Consider the following 18,188-nt stretch of genomic DNA (forward strand, 5'->3'; position numbering starts at 1 on the left):
GATGTGTCATGCGAATCTCTGACACAGTGGACCATGACCATATTTCTAATATTATTTTCTAGTTGCTGTACAATGTAACTCTCTGCTCCCACAGCATTACGCATGAGTTGGCCAACTGGCTCGTACTCCACGAGCTCGAACCGTCGTTATTTGACCATGAATGTAACATATTTACGGATTTAAACATCTAGCTAGATATCATCACGTATCGAAATCTCTAATCTATGAGCTGGGACTTCTACAAAGAGGGCTTGACGACTAGGTGTCATGGGCATATTTCAACGACTGAATCTCCAAGTAGCTTGGATGAGATCGGGGATAAATCAAACTCAGTCATAGGAACAGTATACCAGTTTCTGCTTTGAGCAATGCGTGCTTCTAGAGGAGGAATGTCGAAAAAGCTAGACTCGAAAAGTTATGTAGAAGAGCTTGGAATGGCAGCCGCAGGGACTAGATCAGAAGCATTTAAGTTTGCTAGCAATGCCCTTCGATCCTCTGTGCGAAGTGGTTGGAAAAGCCTCTGAACAAGTGTCTCAAATCTTAACGAGACTCCCTGAGTTCTTTTTAGATAGTCATTGTGCTTGGACATTTGCTTGTAGATTTGTCTCTAACGAATCGACCAAATAACGCTTAAAAGTTTTGCTCGCTTTAAGTAAGCATGGAATGTTTAATTGATCACTACTTTCGGGATGTTAGCTTGGGTGTGCTGCATACAATGCATTTATATATCAGCGTGGGAAGTCGCCCATCATCCAGTAACACCATGTTGTCTATAATATTTAAAAAGGTTTGTTTAAGGTGAAGCGATGCCAAAATCACAACAAAGGTTCGGTTATGTTCGGCTATGTTCGGGATACGTGCAGTATCTGTGTGCGGTTAGAAAGTACTATACCGATATGAGATGGCACGCACACAAGCGTATCGTTCAGCAATCAGCTGACTGATTTTTGCACCACGTGTTTCATTTGTTTTGAAAAATAAAAAGGTACAAATTTCCCAAACGAATCAAAATTCCGTGAAGAGAATCTATTCATCAGCTTGTGCTAACATGCCTGCATGCAGTGATACAATTTCTAAGCAATCTGATATAAGACATTCAAGTTACAAAAGATTTTGTCTTGCGCGCCAATGCAATGTTTTGATTTTCTCGATGAAATAAAAGGGGGGGGGGGTTTAAGGGTTTTTGCTTTTCTCAAGGGAAAGGTATTGTAATTGCTCTGAAAACCGAGGCGGACGGAGGTCCGGAGGACCGAGTGACATATAGGGGAACTGGGGGTAAGCCCGACACCCTGGGTAAGCCCGACACCCCACGACTTTTCCCAGATATCAAATTTCAAATCATACAATAATGACAGGATATTATTGGTACGATTATTTTAGGCATTTCGATACACATCGATGCCGTATGGATTCATTAAAAGTCAACAAAATAAACAAAACAAACGAAAGCAAAGTTGATGCGCGTTTGGATGTTATTTTTAGTTGATACATTTTAAGATTTCAATAACACAAAAGCTTTGAAAATGACCATTTTTTGTGTCACACATTCTATTCTACTCTCCATATCGTTATTTGTGTGAATTGAAGATAAGTTTGAGTATTTCAATACTGTTAATTGAGCATTTAACAAAAATGAGCAAATTTCATTGACCGCCGGATTATTGATCAACAGTGTTCCGAAAAATCACAACACGAACCGGATAGCTTACTACGAAGCGTGCGTCACTTTTAAGTGAATGAGTCCTAGTAATAGCGTATATAATCTGCTTGCAGAACAGCTCTTCCTACTTAGAATGGTTATACAAGTGGCAATTAAGCTCGAAAGAATTACTTGAGAAAACCCGTACCATAATATAAACCATGCGTTAAACATTATTTATTCATAACACCACGCATTCGAATTCTCTTCCTCTTGCTACGCGATGACACTACAGAAAGCTTGCGTTTGCATCACACATACTCATATACACATAATTACACTTTATCACACATACTATTGTGTATTTTTAATTATTTTAATATTTTTAATGGAAAAAATTGGACAAAAAGAAAGTTGAAAAGGGGGTCGCTCTTGCCCCTTTGGAGTGTCGGTCTTACCCGCAGCGTTTTTGAAATGTCATTTTTCTCCATTTTTGGCAACCAATATTTTTTAATGAATTGAATTTTTTGAAACGATGAAAAAATTATATTTTGTTAAGAACCACCTAAACAAGGATTATGCACAGCATATAAAATTTTAGGAGCTTTGTGGAATTTTAGAAAAAAAATTGCGCTTAAGGTGTCGGACTTGCCCCGCGGTCCCCTACCACTCGATTCAGCTCGACAAGTTCGGCAAATGTCTGTGTGGGTATGTATGTGTGTATGTGCGTCTGTGTGTATGTACGCGAACACAATCTCACTCACTTTTCTCAGAGATGGCATAACCGATTTTCGCAAACTTAGTCCCGAATGAAAGGTGCAACGTTCTCATAAGCTGCTGTTGAATTTCTTATGGATCGGACTTCCGGTTCCGGAATTACGGGGTGATGAGTACGATCACGCAGAATCGATGTCGATTTTAATAAATTCTGCAATGAATGTATAATGGTGAATTTTTTTCCAAAATGTGACCACAACTGCTTCGATTTGTAGTACTAGGTCACTAACAGCCATTCAAAGTCTCTTTGGTCACATTGGCCACTATCATCGGTTCCGGAAGCCCCGGCGGAAGTATCTAAATTCAGAATAACAGTCAAATCGGTTTCTCGGAGATGGCTAGACCGAATCAACCAAACTGAGTCTCAAATGAAAGATGTTGCGTCTTCGTAAATGGCTATTAAATTTTATCCCGAACCGACTTCCGGTTCCGGAGTTATGGGTTGTGGCATGCGATCACATAGCAAATTGTGATTCAAACCGAAACTCCGATGAAAGCAAAGAAGGTAAAAATTTCGCTAAAATGTCTCTCAAACAACTTCAATTTGCTGTTCTAGGTCACCGACGGCCAACCAAACTTTCGTTGACTACATTGACCACCATAGACGGTTCCGGAAGTGCCCGGGAAAAGTGGCCATCTTTCAAAACTAGCAAATTCATATCAGTTTCTCGGAAATGGTTGGGCCGATTTTCACAAACATAGTCCCAAATGAAAGCTATATATCGATTCCTTCGATTTCCAGCCTTGGTCAACGACGGGATAAGCTGCTGTTATACTACCAAAATGTTGGTGGTATCAACTCAATCGTCGAGCAATACCGCCTTGCAATATCCGATAAGAATTTTGACATCATTGTCTTCGTCGAAACGTGGTTGAACGATGACACGCTTTCCAGTCTGGTGTTCGGTACTGGATACGAAGTGTTTCGTTGCGACCGGAGCCCTAGCAATAGGCGAAAATCCACCGGAGACGGCGTATTAGTAGCGGTTAATACCAGTTTGAAGGCAAAAACTGTCGAGAATATTTCTTGGGCTTGCCTAGAGCAGATTTGGACGATTATCGAGCTTGGCGACCGTAAGTTATACTTGTGTGCGTTGTATGTTCCACCCGACCACTTTTTACTATCCTTGAAGATGCGAATGCAGTTGATGAGATCATAGTACTAGGAGATTTTAAACTTCCTAGCATTTCATGGAAGTCTTCCCGCAACGGATTCCTTTATCCGGATTCGGACCATTCCGTACTCCACCCAGCTGCAGTGAGGCTGCTTGACAGCTATAACTCAGCCACGTTACTACAAATCAATTCTATTGCCAATGAAAATAGCCGCCATCTCGATCTTTGTTTTGCCAGCGATCAGGTTTCCGCCACATCAATGGTGATAGCGCCCTCTCCTCTAGTAAAACCAGTGGAGCATCATCCTCCATTGATCGCTACGATTGATAACACTGTGGTGCATGATTTCGATATTGCCCCACTTTCTGTCACCTACGATTTCCGTAAAGCCGACCATCGCTGTATCGCAAATCAACCTCGCTGCTAGCAGAGCTCCACTTGTGGGTCAAACTCTGAGTGCTATCGATGTCAACGAAACGATGATTACCAGAGCTTCCTCTCGACTCCAGCCATCCTTCAATCCGGGACCCGACGGGTTCCCCTCCGCTTTTCTGATAAGGCACATTGAAATTTTGGTTAATCCGCTTCTTCACATCTTTCGAACATCTATTGACAGAGGTATTTTTCCATCTTGCTGGAAATCAGCGAACATGTTCCCAGTATATAAAAGGGAAATAAGCGAGACGTCAATAACTACCGTGGAATAACTTCATTGAGTGCTGTCTTGAAGTTGTTAGAGCTTGTGATTATGGAACCTCTTCAGGCTCACTGTAAGCAGTACCTAAGTGACGATCAACACGGCTTCACGTCTGGACAATCAACTGCGTCTAACCTATTATGTTTAACATTCTTCATAACAGAGAGTATGGAACATCGCGCTCAAACCGACGTTGTTTACACCGACTTATCTGCCGATTTTGACAAGATAAACCACGATATCGCAATAGCATAGTATTTTGCAATGGTTTCGATCCTACCTCACTGACCGAGAGATAGCGGTTGTCATAGGAGAATGCCAGGCCCCTACATTCTCTTCTACATATGGAATACCTCAAGGAAGCCACTTGGGACCGTTGATGTTTCTGATATACTTCAATGATTGTACATCTAATTTTGAAGACTCCACGATTATCCTTCGCAGATGACCTCAAGATTTTTCGTCTAATTCGTTCAATTGAAGATTGCAGAGTTCTCCAACAGCAGCTTCAAGTCCTTGCTGATTGGTGCAATACGAACCGCATGTATGTAAACCCGAAGAAGTGCTCGGTAATATCTTTTTCACGGAAGAAAGATTCGATTTATTTTAACTATCGTCTACTAGAGACAGAAATCGAACGTGTCAGTCACGTGAAGGATCTGGGAGTGATTCTGGATTCTCAACTTACGTTTAAACAACACGTATCCTATGCAGTTGGTAAAGCGTCTCGAGCACTGCCTTGTTTCTACAATAAGCCGCTGTAGGCCCAATTGTTTGCAACGGCAGCAGTTCATGCATAACGGAACAAAACGGTGAACAAGTAGACTAGCCCCGTCCAAAAGATTAAAGTTTGGAAGAGCAGATTCGACGAAAGATTCGAAATGAGGCTGATGAAAAATAAGTTGTTTTCATATACTCCTTGATTTTTCCTGAACGCAATTGCTTGCGAACCAGAATTTTCACTGGCCGCAGCAAAGGGTTCTTGAAGTAGCGAACCCCATACGTCGCAATTAAGGCCCCTGGTGGAGACTACACCATCGATCTCCACTTCCCGGGCGGGTACATAGACAAGATACTTCTTCGTACACGGCCAAGTGGTATTTAGTTAAATCTCGACGTATCTTTGCCCTCATTCAAGTTTGTTATGAATATATACCAAATTCGTTACTGATACTTATTGCATGCATCAGGCAACTAGCAGTTGGGAAATTGGATTCTGGGATGATTATGACTTTTATTGGTTTAATTTTCGATAAAAATACACTGAAAAAAATCAGTTTGGATAAGGAAAGTTTTTTTTTTTTTCAAATAACTGTAGTTAAAATGACCATGTAGCCAAATCAAGTCAATGTTTGTTAAATTTAGAACAAACTTCATATGAACTAGACCTGTGCGCCGCTGCGCCACGCCGCCGGTAATTTTTAACGTACGCCGACGCCGAACGGTAGACCGGCGGCACGCCGCCGATGCATTTTTCCCGCGCCGAAAATTCGCGAACTCTAAAATTGTTGACTCATAATTTTATCCACAAATCTAGGAACATAGTCTATGGACCGAACATACGACGTTAACTGATTCATGATTTATCACATCTTGGTCATTATTTGGTATTAGTGGTCGTCAATTGGATTACAAAATTAAAATAATCTTGATATTTTCTCGAAAACCATTACACGACACTCGTTATATAATTCAAAGATCCATTCTTGCTTCGTCAACTGGTTATGATTGTGAGCATATAAGTTTCAATTAACTATTCGTGTGCGTGGTCCACAAATAAAAAAAACTTCCACTTTCAAGATATATGTGCCTGAAATTTACGATTATGTGCCTGATCATTGATTTTTAACCGATTCTTAATTCCTAATATGCTACACACGATTCACCAGTCGAGCTCGTGAAACTGTTCATGATGTAATTCATGAAGTAATTAATTTTCCACATAATCTTATTATACTTACGTAAACAATTACAAGGAACTCAGACGATTATTCATGGATTATTCGCTCTGCTTATTGGTTTTGAAATTTCTATGTGAGCTAATATGTACAACTGCTAGCAATCAGTCTCATAGGCACGAGCATTAGATACAAAGACATTACTAGGACCTGTAACCCTGTTATTCCTTTGCTAAAATTCAGAGAAATGTTCGGAATTAAATGAAACTGCGCTGAGCAAAATACATTACCTAGCCACAATTCATGTCCGTGAAATAATTTTGAAAACTATAAGACGCATGACTCTGTGTAAAAAATCCAACGGTAAGCTCAAGACTAAAATATCACGATAACACGACGAGAATTTACGAAAATCGTTGCACGTCGTTAAATTCTTGACTGTTTTAGTCAATAAAATTAATACAAATCAATGTTTCATCGAGTTATGAATTAAAATCATAAAAATATTAAACATATTCAGACACAACCACCTACTAAACATTTTAGTATAATGTCATCTTTTGACATTAAAAATGTCTTACTCCACTATCTGGGGCTAGGTGTCATTCTAAAATCTAAACTATCTCCCATGTAACGAAACTATGTAAGGTTTGCACGCTTATAACTCCGATATTACTAGATGGATTTTAATCATTCATACACCAACCGATTCAGAAACACCTAACTTAAATATTGATAATAATTTAATATCTCCCCAATAAAAGTAGACTTTTGGAAATTGGTAAAATTAAAAAGTTCACGAAAAACGGGAAAATTACCATTCGTGAGGCAGATTTCTCAGACACAGCTGTCAAGAGAGGGCAGCTTAGTTGCTCAATGAAACACGAAAAGTCATAAATAGAAGCGACGCATGTCCGTTTAAATCAGTTGTTGCTCTTGTCTCATACGAACAACGTCGTCTCCGGGCGATGCAATAAGCGCTATCGATTTTCGGCAACGTTGGCATTTGCACACACTCGCACCTAAGTGACTAAACCATATACGGTTAGTTTATAAATAGAGGTGACGCGTACCCGTTTGAATCAGTTTTTGTTCTTATGTCGAATGGGTAAGATCATGGCTGCAGCGTCTGGGCACTACAATAAGCGGTAGACGCTATGCATTTTCGGCAGCGGTGGCCGTGTGCGGATTTTTCGGGTACCAGCGCGGTGTCACAGAATGATTTGCAAAGTGGGTGGGAGGGGTGGTTTGGATTTAATTATATACGGTGTGTGCTGCTTATGAGTGTTGCGTTTGAAAAAAATATATTTATTTTTATGCATGCGTGTGCGTTGTAACTTGTTAATCCATGTTTACGGCGCTTTGTAGCTGCGAAGGGTAAAGAGCCTATTGGTTTTCATGTTTCATATTTCGGTTATATGTTTTTTATCAGTAAGGCATCTGACAACGTGCTTCTGTAGTTATTGCACTGTTCAGCAGCGTAGTATTTTATATAGGAGAGTACACTCAGGTTTTTTACGCGGATTTTGAAATTTACGCGGCTTTCATTAACGCGTTTTTTAAATTTACGCGGTTTTCATTTACACGGCCTGTATCCCCTGCGTGAAAAATCTGAGTGTAATTGCAGCGGAAACAATCACATTCCCAGCAGAACTTTTTGTTTTATAATTTCAAACACTTTTGTTTCGTACTGCACACAACGGAAAATTTTAAAACAGAACGTACCGTCCCAGCAGCATTTGAAGCGGGTGTTCTTTTTCGATTCAAATTCAAGCCATGTCTTAAGCGTTACTGGACTTAAAATTGTTTTCCCAGTTTATCCAGTCAGAATATCTGTCCTACCCTATGTATTTAAAACACAGTTCTAATTGCGTTTTAAAGTATACAACAAATAGAACGGTTGAGTATACTAATTTAAATTTTAAAATAAATCTGTTTTAAATTATGAAACAAACCGCTGTACTGAAGATATAATTATGTCAGTCCTATTACCACATAAAACACCTATATAACATAAAACGCTGCAGAATTGGTTCAATAATACAATGTTTGCACTACAGAGTTATAACACGTTTTAATAATTAGCAACAAGAAAAATGTCACCAAGATAGCATAAAAACCCGTTTTAACTGGTAGTGCGAACGTTGTATAACAATGTAATTTATCAAATAATTTCATTTGTTCAACCACTAATCGATCAAGAAATACTTAACCTTAAGATTGTTTACTTAAGTTCATTAGTACATTATTGAAAATTTAAATGGAAAATGAAATTTCATATTTCATGGAGAATCTGTATATTTCCGTTGGAGGGCGTGGGCTTCCTGATCACAGCTCTCAATATGGAACTTTTCTTTTGAATATATTTTCTGGACAGACCAGCCTATTTTTACTAGATGGATCAGCCAAATAATGCCAATCACCTAGTGAGATACTTGATTAATTAATAGATTACCGTTAAAAGACCTTCAATAAATTATGTTTTGATGGGGAGGGTATATAGCAAATTGTAACATATGAAAACAGGCGAGTGAACAAGAACGTGAGTCGATATGTGTGATAGATAAAATTCATTTGCACGCTCTTGAAAAATGCTACATTTTTAATGTCACCGTGGTCGTGTCCTGTACACAACCCTTTAATTTTTTTTTTGCGTGAACTAGTTTTATGAAAACACAAAAATTATTTTCAATACGAGGTTTATTTATATTTGATTGAATCGTGACCTATTTTAAATTTTTTTTCTCGAAGAGTAGTTGAGAAAAGTGATCTTTCGCGACGCTGGTGCACAGATGTGGCGATGCAAAGGGTAAGATTTCCAGCCTCATAAATTATTCATCGTGTGATCTAGCCCCACTCAAGAAAGATTTTCAGTGCCAGTTGCACCAGCCCGGTATCACAGACCACGAAACGAAACACGAGATGAATTTTCATCACTCGTAGAAAAAACGGTTGATTTCGATTACAAATCGGTGGCGTTAGTGAAGAGATTTTGACACAGAGCTAAATGCGTTATTTAATTTCCGCACCCACCCGAAAACGTTACGGTCTTTTTAATCTCATGCAAACCAAAACAAACAATATGGGCCGGAAATGTGAAATTCATTCTTGTCGAAGTGTCCAAAGTGGGAGTTGTTCACAACCATTTTTTAAGTTACAACACGATGCCGATCGGTGAGTAAGCACATAACAGGATGTAATTTAATTGATTCGGTGTATCGAATGTATGCAATGGATTAGAATTTGTTGGTCTCCGGAAGTGCTGGAGAAATCAGCGGGGTGCAGGTGCTACGAAAACTAGAGATACGCTCAGACCATTTTCAGTCAGACTTGTTTAGTGATCAGTTTCAACCTAACAGGAGCTAACACTTCAAGTCGTGGAATGATTATGATTGATAGTAACTGTATATTTAGGTTTCGTCAGGGTGTAGACCTGTATGATTCCAGCACATCGAGCATACTTTGCACTCAAGATAGAAGCAGATCGCACGTTGTAAGAAAATGTAGTGCCAGGGAATCGTATTCCTTATCATCGTGGCGATTTTGTACTTACAAGAAGTAAAAGTAAACACCAGCCTGGAAAATGAAGTAATGTGTCTACCTTGAAAGGTAGACATATCCTTACACGATCATTAAAAGTAACATTTCTGCGCAGTAATGCCAATAGTAACGCCTCGTGTTAGGGTACCTGATATCTGCGGGATTCTAAAAGAGCTACGGTAAACAACCCAGGGACAACTTGACAGATAGTGCTTGTTTCATATATGCACCACCGATTTGATGGTGGCGCTAGTATGCCTTCTCTGTATGAGTACCACGAACAACGAAACGAAAAAGTTTCAAGAGAAAAGCGTGTTTCGTTACGTGTGTTATGAACGCCGTCAATGCGATAGAACAACATTTAGAAAAAACTTATTCCAAAATATGAATAAAGAAAACCGTCAGCAAATCGTTAAATCATTGGTGCTTTTTATCTCGAGAAATGTAAATGAAAAACATTTTGGCCAATGAAAGTATATCACCACCAAGCTTAACAATTCGTTTTGAATAGAATTTGTGTTTTTATCAGAATTCTAGCAGCAAAAAGAAATGGTAGAAATGCTTAAATTTATTATTTTCCACAGATATGGAAAATAATAAATGGGATGCGCCTTTTTCAAATTTTGCTCCATTCGAGCCGCCATAACATCACCAAATCACCCCAAAATTTGCTTATGAATTCAATATATGGGAGCTGTCAATTGTCCCCGGGCTTACGGTAAAGATGACTAAATAGAAACAAAAAACAATGAAACGACAACAACAATTAATTTCCTCAAACAAAACCAAAACTGTTTTACCGTTGCTTAATTTCCCAGATATAGAACAATAAATAATTATTATGGGTCATTGAAATACAGTCGTTACTCTACATTCTTCAAATTTGTCCATTGCAATCATTATTTCATGCGAAGTCGTAGTATGCGACATCGACAATTTTTCTATTTCGTTCTTCAAATTTTACAACTGTAAAAATAGTTCCACCTTTCATTTATTATCTTGCATTTGGCAAGCAGGGTGGGTACTATTGGAGCTTCAGTTGAAAAAAATTGATATGGTTGCGAGAATTACATTTTGTGCAATGTGTTCAATAGATGTCGCTAGTGCATCGTGGGCGATGATTTTTTTAGATTTTCTTTAAGCTGTAACGTTTGTTTGTATGTGATGTGAAGTCTGTTATAATAGAAACCGAAATTTTGGGAAAGGAATTGTACTGCCAAGAATTTCTTTTAGTTACATAAGCGTCAATATTCGTCACGCCGGCGCGCCGCCGCCGATAGAGTCCAACGGCGTGACGCTGCCAACGCCGCCGCCGCCGGCCAAAAATGTCGCTTACGCCGCCGTCGATTAAAAATGCATCGGCGCACACCTCTAATATGAACCTGACCTGTCAAGTATTCAAAAGATATCGCAACCATTAATTTTGATAAAAAACTGTCGAATATGAAATAAATATGATAAAAACCAAAATCGGCATTCATGACTGTCGCGGATGTTAAATTTGGCATGCAGAATGTAAGGTCTTTTGAGGCGAAATTTGAATTTTATTCTGAAAATGGTGTTACATCATAGTAAATGGACCTATTGCAGATATATCACCGCAATAAGTAGGGATCATGACAAAATGGCTCAATCGGAACGGCTGTTTGAAAATGAAATGCTTTGGGGGGTAAAATGAACAGTTTGTAGTGGGGGCATTATGAACCATCTTACCACTCCAAATACCAAGCCTCAAAATTAGTCGCAACTAACCTCAAATTGCTATATCTTCACTGTTCTCCAACAAATCCTAAAAGTGTAATCACCCATGGATAACTCCAAGTTTGTAGTAGTTTTTCAAAGTCACAGGTTTGTAAATTGGTTAATATTAGGGGAGCTGTGGGTAAAATGAACAGGTAGCCAAATCAAGTCAATGTTTGTTAAATTTAGAACAAACTTTACAGAATCATGTCCTGCCAAGTATTCAAAGTATATTGAAACAATTTCTTTTGATAAAAAGCTGTCGAATGTGAAATAAATATAAAAACCAAAATCAGCATTCATGTATGTCGCTGATGTTAAATTCGGCATGTAAACCATAAGGTCTTCCGAGGTGAAATTTTAAATTTATTCTGAAAATGGTGTTACATTATAGTAATTGAGCCTCTTGCAGATATTTCACTGCAATAAGTGGGGATCAATACAAAATGGCTCAATCGGAAAGGCTGTTTGAAAATAAAATGTCTTAGGGGGTAAAATGAACAGGTTTTAGTGGGGACAATATGACAACCATCTTGCCACTCCAAGTACCAAGCCTCAAAATTAGTCGGAACGCTAACTTCAAGTTACTATATCTTTTCTGTTCTCCAACAGATCCTAAAAGTTCAAACACCCATAGATAACCCCAAGATTGTAAATATGTTTCGATGCCACAGAATTGTAAATTGATTAATATTACGTTATGCAAATTAAATTTTTCCATGGCATGTTTTTCTTCGCCTGCAAAATGCCCTGTGTGTATGCAAAGCTCATGATCCGCTGGGACATCAGCATTGCTCGTAAAATGCTGGACATTTTACCCACACGCTATAAACATGCCTTATTTTTAGACATGTTTTGAAATCAATGTGTTTATGTCGAAGTATTTTCACCAAATATGTACAAAACATGTGTAACGAGAAATATAAGGTGATTGGAGTATCTTAATCACTAATTAGTTAGAAATAATGACTTTGCTTAACGTGTTCATTTTGCCACCATACCACCTGCAGTAGTCCAGTAGCTTGGATACTACTGCACGTGGTATGCGCATTCTGCTCTTTGTCTTGTGGAATTCGACGAAAAATCTTTTTGATGCCCCATTTCTAGTTTCTTGTTTGCGACTACAGATCTGCATCATATTGATGTCACGCTTGTTACGGAAATAAACTAGTCCTTTGTAATTTTTCCGTTGTTGGTGTTTTGGTTCAAGATAGCAGACCTAGAACCATGTTTCTCCAAGAAATGGAAACAATTGACTCGATATTGTTGGACGACTCATTGTGTTAAAGTTGTCTAATATCAGCAAAATAGTTGTGTTTTTATGAAGGTCAAAAGAACAAAAATATCCATACGATATGGTTAGCTGAAAACTCTTCCCCGTCGCGAAAATCGGTCACGAGGGTTAAATCAACCCCCGAAAGACATATTAATTGATAATGTAACTAATATCTCCGCTCCCACCTCGAGCTGTGAAATAAGGGAATTCTCAGTCTATTAGACATAATCCTCCAGCTCCATCGCTTGTCAAGAAGCGTCTAAATAATCTTTCGCCTCCTGCGTCGGTTCGTCAACTCGGCTCGAAGCAATGTTTCATAATTTCAACTACGTGGTGACCATGAACCCCTCCCACTGAAACATTAGTCACGTCTGCAACGCGAGATGTTCTACTCAACAATACAAACCAAGGCAAGCTTAATATGTCCGACAATTTCCACAATATAATACTGCATAAATGTTTCCTGCGCTCTTGTTTCACAACCTTCCAACAGATGGAAAACAATTTCGTCCCAAGAAAATGGAAAACTTAAAGCCATGTTCACGACTTGCTACTGCTTGCTGTGCACCTGATCATCGCATGGTAGCCTGCGGCTTTGACAAGTAATATATGTACGCGAAAACTTTGCTTTCCCATTTCCCATTCTCGAATAACTCACCGCAATTTTACGTGATCTCAAAGTTTCTCTTTCGCGTCATGTTCAACCAGCACTTACTGTAGTAATTCAGCTTCAGCGGAACAGCTTGCTCGGATTCGTCGTCCACTTCCGTCTCGTTGGTCGTTCTCTTTCCCCTAATCGCTCACGAAGCCGTAGTATTTTTTCCCCAATCCAGTACCTCCCCCATCAATCTTCACAAATAAAAAGAATATGAAAAAAACTTTCTCATCACGTCTCCGCTGATCCTCAGCAAACAATCACAAATCCTAAATTAGCAACGCTCAAGTAAACTTTTCAATTTGAACTTCACGCCTTGGCTCTTTAAGATTTCCTTCCTTGCTCTGCCGAAACTGAGCACTTTTTCACCTTTCTTTTCTACTCCTGTACGGAAAACAAATCTCTTCATCAACTAGAACTGTATCTGATAACGGTCACGCACTTATTAGCTTTTTCGCCGACCCCCTTAACTAGTGACTATTTTTGACCTTTATCTATTCTCAGAAACTCCCCCCAACAGGACCTTCGGCACACTCACTTCCTGTTCGACCGGCCCGTATTTACACAACTTCTAGGAACTTGAAAAGGTCACATTTACTCATCAACTTCCGCTTCGCACACAAAACTCGACTTCCCGAGAATGGTTATGTCACCCTCTTGTTCCTGAGAGCGAACACCGCCACGCAACCCTTTCCGTATAATCAGAACGCTGAAGCACACTGCATATTCTATTTACGTTTGTATCCCACTTTAGCGGAATTCAACCGCCGCCGAACGAAGGACAACAAGAAAGCTGGAGCCTTATTTCGCTGCTTCCAGTACATTTCCCCACACAAGTATCACTCAATCCAATGCAGAACGCCTGTGGACAGTTGCTTCATGGCAATTCTCACCAACGCCACCTTTTGGAGCCGGGGACGTCACTCCACGCAAAAGAATAGTAAAAACCCGATTCAATCAAATCAAAAATTCACCCATCGGCAGCAACGACACGACACACTCGACCGTAGTTGGAACGTTTCGACAAGTGACTGAAGAGTACCCACGGAAAGCACGACCGTTTACCGAGTTTCATTTAGCTTGGGATTCCGGCGAAACTTGCATGCAAGTCACGTGACGCGTGCGCAGTACCCCATCCCGTAGCCTGTGGCGGGAAACTGAAAGCTAGTACTACCTTCAACCGTCACTAGCGAAACACTTGCCGAAAATACGATTTTCGATGCAAACACAGGAAGCCCTGCTATTGACAAAGAAAATAAATTGCAAATTATATTGCCGCTGATTCAACAATGGAACGAGGAAAGATGCTGGGGGAAGGGTGAGGAGAGCGGGGCTTTATCGCAAAACAGCGCCCGAAGAAAATCCCTCAAATATTTTGTGTTCCACTTTCTCGTTCGCTCGCTCTTCGGGATGGGGATGGGCCCCCGCGGTAGGTCGACTGCCGCCTGGTGAAGTGAATGCAAAGCGAAATCACAGCTCCAGGATTCAGCTCGACGCGAACTTTGACACCCAATTAAGTTCCCCGGAGCTCGGCTTACGAAAGATTCCACTGCGACGTGGCAACCGTGAGCATATCGATGGAAGTAAATTGAGCGACTTTACAAGCTGATGGAAAGGATTACGGGAAAGGATCAGCAAACTGTTGCAGAGGAAACTGTGTTGGTATAATTTTTTCTTCGCGCGCCGGAGTTCAATACCGATTTTTCCGAGCGCTCCATTCAATAAATTCCAACATAATTTTCAATATTTGATGTTCAGATTTGCGATAAACCAACAATTGATTTTTCACTACGATGAGGAAAATATTGTGGAGATTTCCTGAGAAACAGTTTTCGGAACGAATCAGTCAGCATTTTGCATGCGTCACTAACTTTGTTTCTTCAGACGAACCGCTTCATAGTGAAGCAATACATGTCCAATAGACTGGCACAAATGTTTACCTTTTTTCAAAACTCTACTACCGTACAACGGGATGACTTTGATCATCGGGGTACCTTTGATAACTCGAAACTGTTTTCGTAGATTAGGGTAAAGTGGGCCAAATCCGACCGTTGGGTAAACCCGACCCCCCTCTGTTATCGATAATCGGAAGCATTACGCGAATTATAACCAATGTTATCGTATAGAGCGTCGAAAATAATCGTAATGGTGGCATGACAGTATAAGTGTGTTTTTACAACTTTCGATTTGATTTTTGTGCATCATTGGCTACAGGATATTTCTGATTGTAAAAGTGATTGCATAAAAAATTGTAGGTGGATTTGAATTCTTTGATTAAAGTCTTACAAAGTGCATAGATGAATTTAGTCCAACTTTTTTGATAAGTTTTTTTTTATTGCGTCGTAATGAAAAATGACGCGGTGGGGCAAATCCGACCTCTAAATAGTGGGGTAAACCCGACCGCTTTTTTGATAAGAAAATCTTTGTGCTTTTATTACTTTTTATTTATGCTGAAACTTTTCAGCAAAACTGGATTCCCGAGCAAACGGAAAGCCCGTAATAGCACCATGGTCATGGTCCAATTTCACCCCTATTGCATGGTACTTTGATAGTGTTGGAAATGGGGTCAACCCATGAAAACAACATCGCCATGGTCCAGTAGATTCCATATAAAAACCTTATTTCGGTGTATTTATGGATGATGGTCATGAAAATTGGCACGGACCATATTTATGGTCTTTTCAAGGAGTTGTATGGTGTCTGAACCCATGAGAATTTACTCGGGTTTGCTAAGAGTTCAGCTTTTTTTGCAGCAAATTTTGTTTCGCTGATTTTTAGTGAAGCCTATTATTTTGACAAAAATCAGCATATCTATAGAATTGGGTCATAAAATGCGGAAAAAAATCTTTTTTTTATTACGATAAAGCTGATTTTCGTAATTGCAACAATGTTTTTTTTCCAACTCAGGAAACGTGAAAATAATATTAAAATTTAAAATAAAGAAATATGTTGACAGTCTGGATTTGACACTATCAGAAGCATTTGAATTTCACGACAAATGATGCCCTGTTTTCCTATGTATGGTTGCCAAGTTTACATAAGATTTATTTTAAAAAACAAAAAAATCGTTTTTTCGTATTTCAAAGAAATTATTTTTTATTTTAAATAATATTATATTATGTATATTGGACCTAAAATTTATCGAATGGAACGGAAAACTATATATAGCTTAATGATCCAATTTAATTGCTGAACAATCAGTGAAAATATGGCAATTTTGCTCAGTTCCAGTAAATTAACATTCGGAATACCAAGGGGGTCAAAAAAATGGGATGCTTATTTTGACCAGTCATATCTCAGCTGCTACCTAACCGATTTTGAATCTGTCTTCACCACTGGAAAGATATACCTTTAATAAAACCTTTTAATGTTCAAACCTTTAATAAAAATAGAATAATAGGGTTGTTTACCGTAATTTATAGTGAAAAGAGTCAAAGTCAGCGAAGAAAAAAATGGGAACGCTGCTTTGACTGGCATATCTTAGCTGTTTTTTCATCGATTTCAATTTCTTCTTCAGCATTGGATAGGAATATCTTTCACAAAAACGGCGATTAAAAAATAATGGAAAAAAAATTGTATATCGTAAGTAATTGTAAAAACAGTAACTGAAAGTCAATGCAGACAAAATGAGCTTTTCAGTTTAAACAATCTTATCTCAGCCGTTTGTCAACCAATTTCAGTTTTTCTTACACCTATGATATTCTTTGAGCTTCTAGATTTGTAATGTATGCAATAGATAGTAGATTTTTAACAGTTAGTATACTGTTTTGAACTTTTAGGCGGTTTGATTTTCACAATGCACGTGGCACACGCTTAGGTAAATTTTTTGTGCCTTGTTTAGTTTTACCGTTTGAACTGTAGCACGTTTACTGAATAATTCTGCGCATTACATATGAATATTATTATACCAAAATGTTTGTACAAACGTGGAGAAACGTAATATTGTATGTAAGTTACAAAATAATAGTGTGTAAGGAAAAATTCAGTAAATACGAAGAAGTTCAGAAGTTTTAAAATCTTCGTCATATGGCTTTGAATTTAAAGCGATGACCTATAGTTTGTATACACAAATCGATTGTAATTGATGGCAGATACAATTTCTGAACGAACAAATTTCTATATTTTCTCGAAAAATAGACAAAAGTCTACAGAAATTTCATTTAATTGGCAAATAACTTGGAATTTAAAGCGATGACTTATACTTTTTTATACACCAATCGATTGTAATTGGATTTCGGTTACAATTTCTGAACGATAATTTTTTATATTTTCTCAAAAAATAGACAAAAGTACGTAAAAGTACAGAAATTTAATTTGGTTGGTAAATAACTTCGAATTCAAAGCGTTGACCTATACCTTTTCATGTACCAATCGATTGTAATTGATTTCAGCAAACAATTTCTTAAAGAACAAATTCTTATAATTTCAAAGAAAATAGACAAAAATACGTAGAAGTACGCATTTTTTAGTTTGCAAATAACTTCGAATTCAAAGCGATTACCTATACTTCTTCATATACCGATCGATTGTAATTGATTTCGGCTATAATGTCCGAAAGAACAGATTTTTATATTTCCTCAAAAATAGACATCTCTACGTAGAACTACTAACAGACTAACAGACATAACACTCAAAAACAAAGCGTCGCCCGCTTTAACGGTCATTTAAAATATATTTGTAGTTGGGACTGTGGCCACATTTGAAATTATGGCGCCACTGACATATGAACAAGCATATGGGGGATAGACCACTAGTGAAAAATTGTTCCTAAACCTGAGGGATAACCCACCAGCAAATGACTGTTTGGGACTGTGAATAAAAGGTGGAGCTAGTGTTATGTCTGTTAGCCT

General features: G+C 38.6%; 1 protein-coding gene across 2 annotated transcripts in view; it reads right to left on the minus strand.

Annotated features, from left to right (window-relative positions):
• The window catches only part of LOC131679575 (uncharacterized), a 174,912-nt gene extending 160,557 nt beyond the window's left edge, over nt 1-14,355 (minus strand). The window contains exon 1 of one of the 2 annotated variants that reach the window (XM_058960315.1): nt 13,399-14,355. The gene's annotated coding sequence lies outside the window, so the exon portion shown is untranslated. Of the gene's footprint in view, nt 1-13,341 lie in introns of both variants that reach the window. The other variant, XM_058960323.1, reaches the window with a different exon arrangement.
• Between the last annotated feature and the right edge of the window lie 3,833 nt (nt 14,356-18,188).

Source organism: Topomyia yanbarensis, chromosome 1, assembly GCF_030247195.1.
Source record: "Topomyia yanbarensis strain Yona2022 chromosome 1, ASM3024719v1, whole genome shotgun sequence".
Classification (NCBI taxonomy): domain Eukaryota; kingdom Metazoa; phylum Arthropoda; class Insecta; order Diptera; family Culicidae; genus Topomyia; species Topomyia yanbarensis.